A 16,912-nucleotide genomic window follows, 5' to 3' on the forward strand; every position below is an offset into this window, starting at 1 on the left:
CACAAGGGCAGGCCACCAGATGGACAGCCCTGGTCAGGATGATTAGGTTGATCTACTCCCCTGGGCGGAATTCTCTCATAACGATTGTCACGCCTACACTGGTAGATCATCCTTCTTGACCGTGTATGGGCAACATCCACAAGCCTTCCCTCAAGACTTCATCTTGTCTGATGTTCCAGCTGATGATCATGTAGCTCACTTGTCTGCCACTTGGTCAGCTACTGAAGCAAATTTGGAGAAAAGTTCTTTGTCCCACAAAAATTATGTTGATCAAAGATGGAAAACTTCTCCTTTATATAAAGTTGGGGACAAAGTGTGGCTTTCGACAAGAAACATTCACCTCAAAGTTCCTTCCCCCAAGTTGGGTCCAAAATTTGTTGGTCCATTCCCCATGGATATTGTTAATCCTGTGGCTGTCAGACTTAAGCTTCCCCCTGAGTTGCAATCCCTAACGTGTTCCATGTATCTCTGGTGAAACCGGCAATCTTTAATCACTTCTCTTCAGAGCAATCTCCTCCCTCCTGCTCCGTGGATGGTCAACAAGAATACAAAGTGGAAAAGATTTTGGACTCTAGAATCTCTAGAGGGTCTTTGCATTTCCTGATCCAATGGAAGGATTTCGGCCCGAGGAGTGCTCTTGGATTAGACAGGCTGATTCCCGTGCTCCTCGACTGATACATGAGTTCTACAAGTAGTTTCCAAAGAAACAATGTGATGGTGGTCCAGTGCCCCCCCCTGGGGGAGGGGATACTGTCTGGAGTGGTTCTGTCTCCGGCGGCGTTGTGTCCAAGATGGCGGCGCCCATGAACCATGTGGCGCAATGACGTCACGCCCCCAGCGTGAAATTTGAAAATAAAGGACTTCAAGGTCACAGGTTCAATGCCCGATTATAGGAATTGCTGAATCGTGTTCTGGGTTTCCTAGTTTCTTAAAATACTGTTTCCTGGATTCCTGACTCTTTGTTAGACCCTGATTCTGATTCTTGCTGTCTGCCTTATTGAACTCTTGCCTGAACTTGACTACACTTATGCCTGACCCCTTTGGATACCGCAAACTTGGACTTTAACCCCTAAGCCTCCTCCTTGGTCCAGACTTCTCCTTAAGGACCCGATAGCCCCCTGACAATGGATCCCATACCTGTATAAGTGAAAGGACAGTCAAGGTTGTTTGCAGTAACCAGTTCTTGGAACCATTTGAGTCCAGGAACCAAGATCAAGCAGAAATCACGATTTAAAGCTCAACAAATAAGAAAAATAAGTCAAAACTTTGTTCTCCTAACAAATAAACAATTGGTTGATATGGTGCTTCCATTAACTCCTACATCATTTATTTTTATAGCAACATCAAGGTAAGCAGTGCTTGCATTAAATTACCAAGTAAAGTTTACAAAATAATAGGGATGCTCTGAATCCAGGATTCGGGTTGGGATTCGGCCTTTTTCAGTAGGATTGGGATTCGACTGAATCCTTCTGGCCGGCCGAATCGAATCCTAATTTGAATTTACAAATTAGAGGCGGGGAGGGAAATCACGTGACTTTTTGTCACAAAACAAGGAAGTAAAAAATGTTTTCAATTTCCCACCCCTAATTTGCATATGCAAATTCGGATTTGGTTCAGTATACGGCCAAATCTTTCACGAAGGATTCGGGGGTTTGGCCGAATCCAAAATAGATTCGGTGCATCCCTAAAAAATAAAAATAGGATGGGAGAGGTCTCCTTACAAGAGCTTACAATCTATAGGGTTGATTCAAACAATATGCAAAACATATTTTCAGTACAAGCCTTGTTCATTGAACTTGTGTTAAACTAAAGGTTGTGCCGCCCCCCACCTTTAACAGAACAGTATTGTTGAAATCACAGTTGCCTATCCGTCCTTTTGGCAGAATGGTGCCTCATCACAGACCTGAAAGGTTTGTTGTGTTTGTCTAAATTTGTCTGATTTATCTAGTACTTTGTGTAGAGGACACCCATATCAATATATTTATTTTGTTACTCAAATCTGTGCCCTACATGTATCAACTGCTGTCCTCTTACATCTTATAATAATGATTACTTATTATGATTGCTACAATATAATCAATATGAAAATAATCAATATGAAAATAATCAATATAATCAATATGAAAATAAGCTTTAATCAGCTGAAAGTATGGTGTTGGCTTATAGAATACTGTGTAGAGAAAATCCCCTCTATGCATGTGACTCTCTTCAAAGAGCAGAATGTGGGTGAAATTTTTGGGTGGATTTGATTTTTATGGATTTTATGGACTGTAGTCCTGTGCTTTTATAATTTACTGTATGTTTAAAGTGAAGTATAAATCGTACTTATGTGAAGATTATATTTTTGGCAAAAGTGAATGTTCACTGTAACCAGATTTCTACAGCTAAACAAAATGTAGAGCAACACAGAAAAGTATAATTTCCATCATTTGATTTCCATTTCTTACCACAAGATGGCAACAGGTGGAAAAGGTTTTTGAAACAAGAGGAAAGCGTCTCACACTACTCAGTATCAGCAATGAAACAAACATACACAAAAATATTGCAGCAGGGGCATGAGTTAGAGTCGTAGTGCTTTACTAACTGTTAACGGAGACATATAATATAAGTGCCAGCCCTCCCTCAATCTTGGCAATATTGAATAATATATGGTGCTGATTTCACTATGGACAAAGAATTAACATTATTTTTAAAAAATGCCCCATTATTAGATCTTCCCATAGATCTGCTACAATTGCTGTCCCTGTTTGAAATGGAGGGCAGAGGGGGTCTTAACAGTCTCTGCCAGAAGCACAGTACGAGGGGGATAGCCAATAACACTTGGCTCAACAAAGAAGGACCGCTCAAGGTTCACTCTCCCTTTTTGCTGCTCCAGTCGGGTGCTCTGTCCGCAGCGTCCCCACTGCTCAAATCCAATTAAACACCAAGAAAAAGGACGGCACTCCGGTACAAAAGAATATAGTTTTATTCCATACTCCTGTAAGGATCCAACGCCCTACGCGTCAACGCATAGGGCGTTGGATCCTTACAGGAGTATGGAATAAAACTATATTCCTTTGTACCGGAGTGCCGTCCTTTTTCTTGGTGTTTAATTGGATAGCCAATAACAGCCTTGTAGTCACACAAGCTGTCCAGCTGATGATTCCTATCCTACAGTGCAATGTGCTGAGTGCCACCAGCGCATCCGCGCAGCCTGGGAAAGGAGGCAAAGCCTGGGAAAGGAGGCAGCAGGAAGTGGAAAAGATGGGTGGGATTAATAGAGTTTTTGTGGAAATTTTTGATAAATCTATATTTTGAAGTGTATACACTGGCACATTCTGTTTTTTTACACAATATGTCCTCCATAATGTATTGTAGTTTCCATTTCAATAAATGCTATTATCTCATAGTTCTCCACACCCCTTTAATTTGTGTACGTGACATAGCACAATAAAATAGTGATTACTCAGCATCAATATCAAATATGAAAAAATACAACCTGTTAAGGACAAGCCATCATTCCGGTCCTAAACAGAACATTATCACTTTGTATTATAAGGGATAATGTACCCCCTACTGTAAATGATAAGGATATTAGAAGTCCCTGAGGGGTTCTGTGACCATATAAAGACACAAGGCTGCAGGCTAAGTTATATTGGGAACTGAGTATCACTCATGTATTATAAGGAATATTATACCCCCTACTATAAATGATAAAGATATTACAAGTCACTGAGGATTTTTGTGACCATATAAAGGCAATTATAAAACATATATCAAGGCCATATGCTGTCTATGGGTGAGCACCATGCCTAGCTCCAATAACCATAAGTAAATAATTAAATAGATATGCATGGTTACTCATTTAAAGCATTTATTAGTGAACAAACACCATAACAGTTAATTACAAATTAGTGAAAAATAAACTCATATCATACCACATGGCAGTGTCTTCCCCCTGTCTGCATACCTCTTGTTAACCACTCCTTCCAGACGCATTTCACACCATTCACAGGAGGTGATGAAGCACCCAATGATACGAAACATGTCAGGAGGGAGTGGCTAACATGAAGTATGCAGACAAGGGGGAAGACATGGTGCCTCTATGCCTGAGGCAGGGCAGGCAATTACTTTCACTTTCCATTCAGCACTAACTAGATGTCACTGCTCTCTCCACATTCCCCCTCTCTCTTTACCATTTAATTGTGTAGTCAGGGCATGGGGATGGACATCAGATCTCCCATTCTGGTGAATAAACAAGATTTTGAGATGATGCAAGGCTTGAATCAATAACAGTGTCCACAAAATGGCGCCTGCCTGCTTGCTATAATTTTGAGTTCCCAGACTGAACGAAACAAGATTCAACTAATTTATATAGTATAATTAAAGTTTATATTGCTTGGCTGATGTCATGAAATAGTATTTGGAATATTTTTTTTGGACAAAAGAGATACTGACACTAGAAATGAAATCTTTATTTTACATCTATAATAATATTGTCTTTGCATTTTATTTATAATGTTGCCATACAAAGTATTTACAGATACTTTTACATTACCCATCTGATCCCCCATGTTTCTCTCTGAGAGTGCTGCCATATTTGAGCTTCAGCAGTCAACATGTCTAACTGACATGTTGAGAAGGGACAGTCGGGTTGGCAAAACAGTCAGGTGTAGGAACTTTAAGTAACAATTACTTACAAAAACAGTCCTATCAGTGAAAAATGATCAACATGACCTATAGGTAACTTTTGATGTACATTAATATTTTGAATAATAATTTTTTTGTGTCAGTATCACTTTAAGTTAGTTACCTTTACCATATAAAGGTACAAGGCTACAGTTATACAGGGAACTCTGATTATCACTCATGTATTATAAAGGATAATGTACCCCTCTTTTATTTTACAAAGATATCAGATGCCACTGGTGCAGGTGGGGTGCTTTAGATCAAGGTTTAGGTCAAGGTTACTGCTAATATCAGTATCAAGTATAATAGAGGGGATAATATTCATTTTAATGTACAAGAGAGAGTTGCAGTTGCTGTTATGAGCAATGGCCTTTGTGGTGAACGCAGAAACGCTAACACAATATTTGAGCAAATATTAGCATGTTTGCCTGGTGCTGGTAGTGGTGGTGGTTTGATGGGCATAGGCAATTGGTAGTGTTGCGTATAAAGGTCTGAAAACTACATTTCCCATAATTCCTTGCCAATTTTGCACCTGTGCCTCTATTCTAGCTCTGGTTTGCTAGGTGCTTATTATGTACAGCTGCAATTTGCCATTGCACATAGCAGAATACTCCATTCATGCTGTAGAACAGGCAAGTCCAACTTCGTGCCCTTCAGAAGTTGGAGCCTTCAGTCCCTTCCAATCCAGACTGCAACAAAGCTGTAGTGAGCGACTACTCAGACCTCATCGTCATCAGCTCCCCATAGCCTGGGCATTTGAAGGGAAAGAGAGTAATATTTACTAATAAATGTTATTCTGCAAAAGGAAAAATATTTGTATTGTTTCCATTAAACTTTGTTACATGTTACGGTTGGTACACAAAGCAGGGCAAAGTGTTAAGAAGCCTGTCAATTATGGGAACAAAAATGAAGTATTTTATGGTGTGGCCCCAGTAATTATAATTCAAGCATCAGGCTATGATAACATAGTAACATAGTAAGTTAGGTTAAAAAAGACACACATCCATCAAATTCAAACTTTGAGCTCTATTTTAACCTGCCTAACTGCTATTTGATCCAGAGGAAGGCAAAAAAACCCATCTGAAGCCTCTCCAATTTGCCTCAAAGGGGGAAAAAATTCCTTCCTGACTTTTAAAATGGCAATCAGACTAGTCCCTGGATTAATGAGCTATCTTCCATAACCCTGTATTCCCTCACTTGCTAAAAAGCCATCCAACCCCTTTTTTAAGTTATCTAATGTATCAGTCTGTATGAATGATTTAGGGAGATCTCACAGATCTCACTGTAAAAAAACCCCTTCTGAATATTTAGGCGGAATCTCTTTTCTTCTAATCGGAATGGGTGACTTTGTGTCAGCTGGAAAGACCTACTGGTAAATAAAGCATTAGAGAGATTATTATATGATCCCCTTATATATTTATATATAGTTATCATATCACCCTTTAAGCGCCTCTTCTCCAGTGTGAACATCCCCAATTTGGCCAGTCTTTCCTCAAAGCTAAGATTTTCCATACCTTTTACCAGCTTAGATGCCCTTCTCTGTACCCTCTCTAATTCTGTAATGTCCTGTTTGAGCACTGGAGTCCAAAACTGTATGACATATTCTAGATGGGACCTTACCAGTGCTCTATAAAGTGGAAGAATGACCCCCTCCTCATGTGACTCTATGCCCCTTTTAATACAGCTCAAGACATTGTTTGCCCGTGATGCTGCTGATTGGCATTGCTCGCTACGGCCAAGTTTATCATCTTCAAGGACCCCAAGGTCCTTTACCAAAATGGATTTGCCCCATTAAGGGTAAAAGTTGCTTGAATATTCTTACATCCCAGGTGCATGACTTTACATTTAACATTGAATCTCATTTGCCACTTAGCTGCTCAGATTGCCAGTTTGTCAAGATCCTGTTGCAAGGATGCCACATCCTGGATGGAATCAGTTGGGCTGGATAGTTTTGTGTCATCTGCAAACACTGATACATTACTTACAATACCCTCCCCTAAGTCACCACCCTCTGTACCCGATCCTGTAGCCAGTTCCCTATCCATGTGCAAACAACTTCATTAAAGGAATTGTTCAGTGTAAAAATAAAAACTGGGTAAATAGATAGGCTGTGCAAAATAAAAAATGTTTCTAATATAGTTAGTTAGCCAAAAATGCAATGTATAAAGGCTGGAGTGATTTGATATATAACAAGTCAGTCAGACCACTACTTCCTGCTTTTCAGCTCTCTTGGTTTACACTGACTGGTTACCCTGGCTACCAGGCAGTAACCAATCAGAGACTTGAGGGGGGGCCACATGGGTCATTTCTGTTGGTTTTGAATCTGAGCTGAATGCTGAGGATCAATTACAAATTCACTGAACAGAAATGTACCATGTGACCCCCCTTCAAGTCGCTGACTAACTCAGAGTTATAGAGCTGAAAAGCAGGAAGTTGGATTCTGGCTGTTTTATTAGACATCTGTTCACTCCAGCCTTTATATATTACATTTTTGCCTAACTAACTATATTAGAAACATTTTTTATTTTGCACAGCCTATCTATTTACCCAGTTTTTATTTTCACACTGAACTATTCCTTTAAGCCCAATAGACCTTAGTTTAGAAAGAAGTCATTTGTGGGGCACGATATCAAATGCTTTGGCAAAATCCAAATAGATCACATCTACTGCCCCCCCCCCACTGTCCAGAATCTTACTTACCTCATCATAAAAAGCAATCAAATTTGTCTGACATGACCTATCCTTCATAAAGCCATGCTGATTGCTGCTCATAATGCCATTCACTAGGACAAAATATTGAATGTGATCCCTTAACAAGCCTTCAAATAATTTGCCCACCACAGATGTCAAATTTACTGGCCTATAATTGCCAGGCTGAGATTGTAATCCCTTTTTAAATATTGGAATAACATCAGTTTTTCTCCAATCCATAGGTACCATACCAGATGAAAGTGAATCTGAGAAAATTAGAAATAGGGGCTGGTCTAAAACTGAACTAAGCTCTCTTAGAACCCGGGGGTGTATGCCATCAGTCCCTGGAGCTTTGTTTACATTAATTTTTATTAAAGCTTTATAAATCATATCCTGAGTCAGCCACTGACTAGATTGAGCTGAGCCATAAGTGCAGCTATGAAGTGAGCATGTGAGCTCAGACTCCTCTATTGTATACACTGAAGGAAATACCTGTACTCTTCTTTCCTATTAACTTCTTTACTCCAATATTAAGCAACATAGGATGATTCTTAGTGCTTCTAAATTTACCCCTTAAGGGAATAAATTGAGAACAGTAACGATTTGATATAATTTTAAATGACAACCATTTCTGTTCTGTGGTTTTTAGCTGAAAACATAATGGCCAAATCAATGTGTGAGGACTCAACCTGGTGGTCTAGCAGGGTGGCGATGACCGACGTGTTGATCTGCTCCTCTTTTTTGCCAGTTTCTCTATGGCGCGCACTTGTTGCAGCTTCTGTGAGTCCTTCTACTTCAGCTGCTGTGGTTAGTAGGAGTAATCTCCATGAACGGAAGATTTCCTTCCCCGACAAATTTAGTGGGGATAGGTGTAAATTCTATATTTTTCAGGAGGCATGTACGTTGTACCTCTTTTTCCCTCATTCCTTCATTACCGGTGAGGAAAAAGTAAGGTTCGTGATGATCTTGCTATAAGGTGACCCACAGGTTTGGGCACTAAGGTTACCCCCCTCTGACCCTGACGGCTTTTCCCTAGATGTATTCTTTAGTACTATGGCATTATTGTACGATGACCCAGATCGTGCTACCTCTGCAGATACTACCATCCGTAAACTCCACCAGGGGAAAAGGGTAAGAGAGGAGTACTGTACGGAATTTACGCTGCTGCTCTGTTGAAACAGGCTGGAATGACACTGCTCTTCATAGCCAATTTCAGGTGGGGCTCTCTGAGTCTGTCAAAGACAGTTTGGTAAATTACCCTCCTCCATCCACTCTGGATGACCTTATGAGGTTAGCCATCCAGATTGATAGGAGACAAAGGGAAGGCAGGCTGAAAGAGGTACATATTTTCCCTCAGCTTGTAGTGCTAATAAAACTCCCATTCCTTTGCCACCTATTCCTCAGGATGAACCCATGCAATTAGGGGTCATTCATCTGTCCTCTAAGGAAAAGGCTCGAGGGTGAGCGCAGGGTCTTTGCATGTATTGTGAGGATAAAGGCCATTTTATGAACCAATGTCCTAAGAGGCCAGGAAACTTCAAATTCCAGTCAATATCTGCGTTTTAAAATCCGCCATTATCATTACTTTACCCAAACTAGCAGCATTTTCTATTTGCATCAGGAGCTTAGCCTCCTTCTCATTTATATTAGGGGGTCTATAGCATACTCCTACAATTAATTTGCTGGACTCTTTACAATTGGTGAAGAACTCCACCCATAAGACTTCTGCCCCCTCATTTTCTAACATAACCTCCTCCTTTATATAAACTTTTAACAAGTCATAAGGTTTTTGGTGAGGTGAGTTAAATTAAGATGTCCACACACAGGCCTCTCTCTCACCAATTAGGCCATGGGCATAATAGACATATGTATATGTTGGGCAGTACAAAGAATGGTCATTTTCCGATCTTTTATGCAAAGAGTATGAACTCTCAGGCCAGCAAGACCCATACCAAAGGCTATTCATAGATTTAATTGGTCATGTATGGCCAACTGTAGCCAAGTCCTCCTCCTTCCTCAATAAATAAATAAATAAATATAGTAAATCCATTTTTCATTTGTAACCAAAAAATCACTTATCTGCACTGTAGAATTTTAGTGTGACCATACCAGTGCAAACAGGACAAAACCAAACATCAAATTTACTAAAACGTGGAGAAACCTCACTTCTCACTTCTAGTCTCACTATGAGGAAAATACTTTCTATCATTATTTAGTGCCAGAGGCATGTTGTGAAATACAGTAGCATTAGACAAATACTGAAGAAGTTATGCGGAAGAAGGTACAAAGAGGTGTGGGGAGAGTATAGGGTTTCATCCAAAAGACCATAAAATTGGTAAGTTACCATCAAGGTAAACTCCATAGGGGGTCCTAGCTGTTTAGCCCAGTCATATTTTTCATAGGCTGGTGCCTCCCTGCATGGTAGTATTTTTTGGGAAAGTTCCTGCTGACCTGGGTTTTGGTCTCAGTCACAGGCTTGATCCTCCTCCACCATTAGCATTTACAAAGGACAAAGATTGCCAAGACCAAAGCATTGGTTTCTCAGGCTCAATCCTCCCCCACTAGAGACTTGAGACCACCCAGACAGAGACCACCCAGAACAACACCCATTTTGAAAGGAGACATATAGGATTGGTGAAGCTAATATTGTAGGCAATAATGAATAATACATACATACAGTGCTGGTTTTACTTTGCGCTAAAGATTAACATAATCTTTACAAATGGCCCATTTATTTGTCTGTATTTCAAATGAGTGTAATGTAATGTCAGTCAGCAATTTAAAGGGGGCCACATGGGACATAACTGTTCAGTTAGGATTATGTGGCCTAGGGGCATCTACCACAGAAATCTGGGCATGAATGTCTTGGTCAGGAGCAGATCAGTATACAGTATAGGCCTGTGTTGTAGGCTGTAAGAAGGATGTGGGGTAACTACTACTACTACTACTAACTAAAAGGATGGTTGGACCCTTGTATGCTTTACTGTTTTATTGCTTATCATTCTTTGCAATATGAAACAGAAAAAAAATGTATGAATTTAGATTAAGTGGAACACAAGAGGAAGATGCTGCTTGCCAACAAATAAGAGTCATTGCTGAGTAAGCAACTTGTGCAGGCGTGTTAGAGGGGCATGCAGCTGTGAATAGATGAAGGCAAGGAGTTATGGAAAACAAATGCATTTGATAAGGATACCTTTAACAAATGTTAATGAATGTCTGTTACAAATATATTTTTTTAACTTAACTTGTTAACTATTGGCTCAGCTACATCTACTTTACCCTCTTATCCTATGTAACAGTAACAGAAATTAGCATAATTCTTACCTTCTCTTACCCCACAACATGCTTTCTCAAGAATGACCTTTACTCACTTTCCAACATTAATCAAATAAGCCCTTGCCTTCGCTTGGAAACAGCCAAAAATAACTAACCAAAAACATATTTAGTTTCTTATTTATTTCCTGTCCTGATTACTGCATCATACTCCTAACAGGCCTTCTAATCCAATGCCTATCACAACCTTAGACTGTTCAGGTGGTTATAATGTTTTATTTGTTAAAGTTCAGCATGAAGGACCCTTCATGACGAACGGGCTGCTGCTTGCCTGGTGTTAAGGTTCAGCATGTGATGGAACGAGTGGACAGATTATTGGGGAAGGGGTGAAATCATCAATAAGGATTTTAAAAAATGAGGTGTAAAGTTGAGGGTGAGGAATTCCAAGGTCAAGATATTACCTGTGTGGTACCTGTAGGGAGATTAATGTGGTGCAGCTGTTTTGGGGGAGATGATAGAGGATTGGAGGAGATTTTAAAAGGGTGGTTCACCTTTAAGGTAACTTTTAAAGGGGCATATTTATGAAGGATCAAATTTCAAAAACTTCGAAATTCAACCATGGAATTTGAGTACTTTGATAGTCGAAGCATTTTTTCCAGCGAAATCAGCCGTATCCAAGTATGATCGAAGTAAAATCGTACAATCGAATGATTTAAATCGATTCTGACATGTTCCTAAAAAAATCATAGGAATGTGTCAGTATGAAGAAAATGCTACACACAAAATATTTCCTGCAAAGGCACCCCGCAATGCCCCCCTCAAATCCGCCCCAGCCCTGCGCACCTTTCTCAGCCGAATCCCTCCCTGCACTGACTGATCTTCCGGGTTGCTTCATTGATGCAGGGCTGGGGGCGGAGCGATCCTTCCATAGGCTGAAGTCCTGTTGTGATACGTAATCAGCCAATGGAAGGATCGCGCCGCCCCCAGCCCTGCGTCACTGAAGCAACCGGAAGATGTAGGATGTCAGCATTTGAATTAAGTTGAAGAGAGCTTTTAGGAGGTTCGGAGGGTCGGGTGAGTACGGGTTTGGGGGGCTGGTAAAAAGGTAAGTTGTGTGGTACTAAGCAATTCAACTCGCTTGGAGGCAGTAGGTTAGTTTCACCTTGTAGTATTGTGGCTATTGGGAGGTCTGTGTTATGCACCAATGTTAGGATTCTTTCTATTCCTTCACTTTCATAGGGGGAAAGGTACTTGATCGGCTTGACATATGGGAAGATTAGGGGGAAAATATTACAACCAATTTACTTGGTTTCGATTTTAGTTTCTATACTTTACTTCTTGTCTTCTTCAGTCGCTAATGAGGTGTTATGTAATATGGCAGTTAAATATTCCATACGTGTTAGGAATTCAATGTAGCTTTCAAAGTGAATCCTGTATTGTGCAGCAGAAGAAAAATACACACTTGTAAATTAAACAAAAGTCTCTTTATTTTCAGACTTTGAATAAGGAACAATTCCCAGGAAGGCTATCCCACATTAAGTCCAGAAATTAGCAGGAACTTCCAGGAAAGTATAGCTGTATTGGGAGAAAGTTCTTTGAGAGTTAAATAGTCTTAAGTGATAATTTCTTCCTACAGGAACTCAGAGGAATGAATCCGGCATCAGATGAATCCTCCTTAGGAAAGAAATGGAGTGAACTGTACAGCTGAGCAGGGAAGGATTAATTCCTCAAGGTAAGTAATACTGGAACGTGGTTACATAAATGAGCATTAACTTCCAGAATTAGGGAGCAACAACCTGTGCCCCCACTTCCTTGAATTGGTAGCGAATAGCCACTGTTTCTAGACATGCACAAATAATGTGGCAAAAGAATTTCACGGCAAAGTCTTAAATTAGCCAAGCAAAATGAAAAGCAAGGGTTAACACAAAGTCTTGAGCATAAGGAGCCAGGCAGGATGCAAGCAAGGGTTAACAACACAGTCTTTAGCATAAGGAGCGGGCCATGCAGGATGCAAGCAAAAGTTAACAGCACAGTCTTTAGCATAAGGAGCCAGGTAGTAATTATACTAGCTTAGATAAGACTTAGTAACTCACTCAGTTGTAGAGGAAGGACTGCAGAGCCTTTGCCATGGAGGAAGAGCTGGTTGCTATGGCTGAAAGCTGTTGCTATAGCCGAAAAACTATTGCTGTGGCTTGAGAAGCTGGTGCTATGGTTGAAACCTGTTGCTGTGGCTTGAAGAGCTGGTTGCTATGGCCCAAAAGCTGTTGCTGTGGCTTGAAGAGCTGGTTTCTATGGCTGGACTTCCTAGCAACGGACTTTGACTGAAGTTGGAGTGCGCTTGAGGCAGTAACGTGCTGGAAGACTGCTGGGCTGAAGCTGGGGAGCGCTGAAAAGGAGCCAGAACTGGGAGGCTGAAGAAACCGCTGAAATCCGACAAGAGGAAACTGCAGCAAAGAGATGCCGAACTTACTTCCTGGTTCACGTAAGTATAACTGCGCAGCGTTAGTGCGCCTGCGCACACTTAAATAGGCTGAGGGGGAGGAGACCGCAGGCTGTGGCGCCTTACAATACGTCTCACATGTTCTGTTCTATTAATTAGGTCCCATAATGATGGAGGTGTAGGGTCTTTCCATCTAGCTTCAATTAAGCACCTTGCTGCTGTAAATATACAATTTAGTACCTTCTGTATTCTTTTCCCAACTCCTAATACTGGATGACCCAGCAAGTGAGTCAGGGGTAGGGATGTAGCGAACTGCCGAGTATGTGTTCGCGAACGCCGTTCGCGAACACCGGCAAAAAATGCGAACAGTTCGCGAACTTCGAACATCCGAAAATCGTTCGATTCGAATGATCGAAGGATTTCATGATTTCATTCAATCCAATGGCTTCGATCGTTCGATTCGAACGAAAATCGTTCGATTTTAGCGATCGAATGGTCGAACGATTTTGACGCGAACGCCTATTGGCGAACGTCGCGCGACGTTCGCGAACTTGCGGCGGACGCGAACAGTCGAAGTTCGCGCGAACTAGTTCGCCGGCGAACAGTTCGCTACATCCCTAGTCAGGGGGTCACTATGTAAATCTAGGCAAGTCGCTTTTGTCACCAGGACTTGTACCGTGGACCACAGAGGGGGGGCATGTCCAAAACATATGAAACAATGTTTCTGGTGTGGCACCACATCTCCAACAGTTCGGTGATACAGTAGGAAAAAAATTATGTAGAAGAGCTTGGGTATGATATCACCTAAACAATATCTTATAAATATTTTCTTTAGTGGTCATGCATAGGGAAGTCTTTGTGGCATTGGCCCAAATCTGTTTCCACTGGTCAATTGTGATGTGGGTTTCCAAGTCCTTGTCCCAGAGTTGCATGTACAAATGGGGTGGTTCTCTGCGTTCTCTAGGGTCAGATCAAGTAGTTTCATGGTACCACATAACGATTTGGTACAATGAAATTTTATATTACCGCACACCTCCTTCCACTTATTCTGCGTAGTGGTGCTGGTCTTCCGTTGACCTTGCCAGGTCTCCTTACTGCTTTGTAATTTCGAAAAACGGTCCGCACACACCAATATTGCAGTCGGGGATTGTGCCCCTTTTATTAATGCCACCAACAATCAATAATCAACGTTTCGGGGGGACACAGCCTCCCTTCTTCAGGATGTCCTGAAGAAGGGAGGCTGTGTCCCCCCGAAACGTTGATTATTGATTGTTGGTGGCATTAATAAAAGGGGCACAATCCCCGACTGCAATATTGGTGTGTGCGGACCGTTTTTCGAAATTACAAACCACATAACGATTTAACATAATGTCTCAGCTGAAAATACATATAATCTTTGAGCCCAGAGAGCTCATGCCCTTCTATCATCTGTTGTTTGTCTAGAAAATTCTTAATTCACATATTAAATAGATTGACAAGCTGGTGTGCAGTTGTATGTTGCCAATTCTGGACAAATTGCTTTTCTAGTCCTAGGGGAAAGACTTCATTAAAGAGGAAGGGGGTAAGGGGGCTAATTCTATCCACAAGGACCAAAATATTTTTACATTTGGACCATATTTGTTGGAGAACATAAACTTCAAGTTGAGGCGGTCAAATGCATTTTCTGCATTAGTATATCTATTAGGTCAATTACCCTGCATGTGTTGTCTCCGGATTGCCTAAAGCAGGCAAAGCTCACCTGGACCTCACCTCGTCCTTCCTTGGGGATTACCGTAATGTATGATCTCAGAGTATGTATGGGGTCACCTTATAAATAGCCTTTATATAGGTCACACATTCTACCGTATAATTGTTTGGGGAAGCGTTTATTAATACTTATATGTCTGGTCCTGGTGATTATTTGTGATCCAACCAGGTTATTTGTCCTATTTCGGCCTTGAGGTCGGATGGCTTAATTGAAGTGAGATCAATATGTAATGTATTCGGCTATGTATGCTATAGAGGTGGGAATAGAAGGTATATTTTTTTTGTTTGGGATGTTTGATCCTCCATATATCCAAGACTGGTAGTTTTCGTATTATTTGGCGAAACCTTTGTGAGGAGATCTCTAAATCTCTCTGAGGTGTGGATGTTTTAACCCTCAGAACATCTCTTACCTGTGAAAGTGCTAGGTTAAAATCCCCTCCTAGAACTATAGGATCCTCTGGATATTTTTTGAGCTTCACACTTAATTTGTTTAGAAACCTGGCCTCTGTTTGGCGCATAGATATTGAGGAGTGTAATTTGGACTCCTTCTAAGACACCATTTACCAATATATAGTGGTATAGAACAGAAGAGGATCGGCACACAGGCATTCAAATTGCAGTGTTACCTACTCGTTTATTGTGCGGACTGCAACGTTTCGGGGTCATGCCCCTTTGTCAAGCATGTACCAATATATAGTGACCATTTGTGTCCACTTCTTTGTGTATCAAAGAAAAATTAACTGTATTACGCATTAAGATGGCTACGCCTGCTTTTTTTTGAGGATTTGAGGAGGAATAATATTTAGGATATCTGACATCTGTTAGCATCCAGGTCTCATTTTTTTTGTGGTGCGTCTCCTGGAGAAAGGCTATATTCGCCTTTAAATTTCGTAGTTCTTTAAGCAGCAATTTACTTTTCAATGGGGAGTTTGCACCCTTAAGGTTTAGAGAGACAAAATTAGCCATCACGGTTTACATATATTGTTCTTTTGATACCTACTGGAAGTGCACACTGATTGCTGTTTTGTATTAGGTCTTTCAGGATCATAATCGTTCTATATGTTCGAGTTTGGTTACATATGTCTAAGTACCACATATTCAACAATAAACAAAAAATTAACCATGATGTTAAACTGAAAACTTTGCAGCACTAATGCAGGAAAAAGCACTTTGCAGCACAATAAAACTTTTGTAAAGAAACAAGTAAGGCATAATATGAAGGAAGAGTGGAAAGTTTGTGTACTCATCTACTCTCCAAGGCCGTACTAGGCGGTCAGATTGGTAATGTCAAATGGCAGTGTTGTGAGTCATGGTCCACTAGTTGTTATCCTTCTATGTAATTTTGCACTCAATAGGATAGATTTAGCTGAGGAGGTTGGTGAATAGTCCTCAGACTCTATCTCGGGTATAACCTAGTCTCGGTTATCAGAATAGGTAATTGTGTATCCAAATTTTTGCTGAGTCCGTCTCAGCGGTGTGATGAAATACTGAATTTCCAGCGGCGAGTTCTTACATCTGAGGGTCTCTGAAGGTAGTTGTTGCTCTATCCCTTACTCTTTGAGGAAGAGGTTGTACTGATCTGTCATTGGTAAGACCGTTGTTTAGTCGATGTTGGTATTTTGTCCCATAGGGGTTGTATCTTGTCGGGAGTCAGTCATCTCGGTGGCTGTATGGATATGTCCTTAACTGGCAGTTCCAAGGCTAGTAAGAATTGTTTAGCCTGAGAAATGTCTTGCAGTACATATGACCTGCTGTTTTTGACAGCAATCAATTTGAAGGGATATCCCCATCTGTAGGGAATATTATTCTCTCTCAGTTGTTGGGTAAGTGACTTCAAGGCTCTCCTTGTTGCTAAAGTGATGTCTGAAACATCGTTGAAGACCTGAAGAGTTGCTCCTTGGAATGTGATGGACAGACGACTCCTAGTAGTTTGGATAATTAAGTCTTTGCTTTCAAAATAATGTAAACATATAATGACATCTTTTGGTGACTTAGCCTCAGGTGGTCTGGCCCCTAGAGCTCTGTGTGCTCTGTCCATACGCCAGAGATAAAAAGGATGATCAGAGGGATGATCAGGTACCAGAAAGGTGAATA

This window comes from Xenopus laevis, chromosome 8L (genome assembly GCF_017654675.1).
Source record: "Xenopus laevis strain J_2021 chromosome 8L, Xenopus_laevis_v10.1, whole genome shotgun sequence".
NCBI classification, from domain to species: domain Eukaryota; kingdom Metazoa; phylum Chordata; class Amphibia; order Anura; family Pipidae; genus Xenopus; species Xenopus laevis.